This window comes from Macaca mulatta, chromosome 6 (genome assembly GCF_049350105.2).
Source record: "Macaca mulatta isolate MMU2019108-1 chromosome 6, T2T-MMU8v2.0, whole genome shotgun sequence".
In the NCBI taxonomy this organism is placed as follows: Eukaryota; Metazoa; Chordata; class Mammalia; order Primates; family Cercopithecidae; genus Macaca; species Macaca mulatta.
The window spans coordinates 82,733,861-82,735,889 of NC_133411.1; the positions used below are offsets into that span (position 1 = coordinate 82,733,861).

Below are 2,029 nucleotides of genomic sequence, written 5' to 3' on the forward strand. Positions count from 1 at the left end.
CCAAAAAGGCAAAACATGCATAGCTCTGCAGAAAGGTCAGAGAGAGACCCAGTGTTTCAATTCTGGTTCCACCAGTAGCTGAGTGGCCTTCAGCAAGTCACTGGCCCCTGCAGGTGTTCAAGGAACTGGACTCAAAGATTTCTAAGATAACTTCCAGCTCTCAAATTTCATAATCACTGAATCTGAATTTATCTAAATATTAAGCAAAAACACCCAAACTTCTAGCATGACAGTCCCAAGTCTGGTGGGAAATTTGCTCTTTTTCCAAGCTGTTTGCTAGTTTTTTCTCTGCATATGAAGTCGTAGGCAGTTTCCTAAAGATTCAAGGTGAGTCTTATCAAAGAACCTGCAAAAGAAAACTACAGACTTATTGTAGCCCAGAGAAAGGTGTATAGACAATATCTGAATCTTAGCATTGCCACTATGTGACTTTCAGCAAATCTAGGCCTCAGTTTTCTTGTCTTTAAAGTGGAAACAAAAACAGAATCTACCTTAAAGGATTCCTATGATGTGTAAGAAAAAATAATTAACAGCAACAGAGGCTAGCACAGCACTGGTGTTCAGCAAGCGTGAGTCAGCTCTCGGGGGCTCCCTTTGCACACTTTCAGTCCACCTCTGCGACCAGCCTGGCCCCTTAATGAGGAAAACATTTTCTATTCTGAAACTCAAATCCTTCTGATGAGCTTCTAGCCACTCCTCATGGTCTTGCTGGGTCATTCATTCATTCAACTTATAGTTACTAAGGTTTTGTCGAATGCCAGATACAGTGAAAAGATGTACAGATAATTAAGACAAACTTAAAACAGTCCCCATCCTCAAGGAGCTAGAGCTTTGCTTTAGTAAAATTAGACAAGTTGGTCATTTCTGGATGTCATGGAATGGAGTGGCCAACGGCCTGCAGAGCAACATGCCCAAGTCTTATTGTGACTACTGCAATACATACCTCACCCATGACTCTCCATCTGTGGGAAAGACACACCACAGTGGTAGGAAACACAAAGAGAATGTGAAAGACTACTACCAGAAATGGATGGAAGAGCAGGCTCAGAGCCTGATTGACAAAACAACGGCTGCATTTCAACAAGGAAAGATACCTCCTGCTCCATCCTCTGCTCCTCCTCCTGCGGGAGCAATGATACCACCTCCTCCTAGTCTTCCGAGTCTTCCTCACCCTGGTGTGATGCCAGCACCCCATATGAGGGGTCCTCCCATGATGCCAATGATGGGCCCTCCTCCTCCTGGTATGACACCAGTGGGCCCTGCTCCTGGAATGAGGCCGCCTATGGGAGGCCACAGGCCAATGATGCCTGGACCCCCAATGATGAGACCTCCTGCCGGTCCCATGATGGTGCCCACTTGGCCCAGAATGACTCGACCAGACAGATAAGGATAGCGGGGAGGGCTCATTATATCAGTTTTATATTACCTGTTCTGCTTCACCAGGAGATCATGCTGCTGTGATGCTGGGTTTTCTAAACAGTATAAGGAAGTCTTGCTCCCTTGTCCTATCAAACAGAATAGTTTTGGAGGGGAGAAGTGGGACAGAAAAGATGCAGTTTTCATTTGTATTGGGAAATGTGAAAATAAAATTGTCAACTCGTTTAGTTAAAAGTGTACTCCCGGCCGGGCGCGGTGGCTCAAGCCTGTAATCCTTGCACTTTGGGAGGCCAAGACGGGCAGATCACGAGGTCAGGAGATCAAGACCATCCTGGCTAACACGGTGAAACCCCGTCTCTACTAAAAAATACAAAAAACTAGCCGGGCGAGGTGGCAGGCACCTGTAGTCCCAGCTACTCGGGAGGCTGAGGCAGGAGAATGGCGTAAACCCGGGAGGTGGAGCTTGCAGTGAGCTGAGATCCGGCCATTGTACTCCAGGCTGGGCGACAGAGCGAGACTCCGTCTCAAAAAAAAAAAAAAAAAAAAAGTGTGCTCCCTTTTTCCTCCCCTCTGTATTCTCTGTGTATTATAAAAGAAATGAAACATTCCAGTTCTGTTTCTCTAGCTCATTATCTCTTCAGGATGTCCTCTG

The 2,029-nt window shown here is 46.2% G+C and overlaps 1 pseudogene; it reads left to right on the forward strand.

Annotated features, from left to right (window-relative positions):
- The first annotated feature begins 883 nt into the window (after positions 1-883).
- Positions 884-1,387, forward strand: LOC100430762 (U1 small nuclear ribonucleoprotein C pseudogene; annotated as a pseudogene).
- Positions 1,388-2,029: the final 642 nt, after the last annotated feature.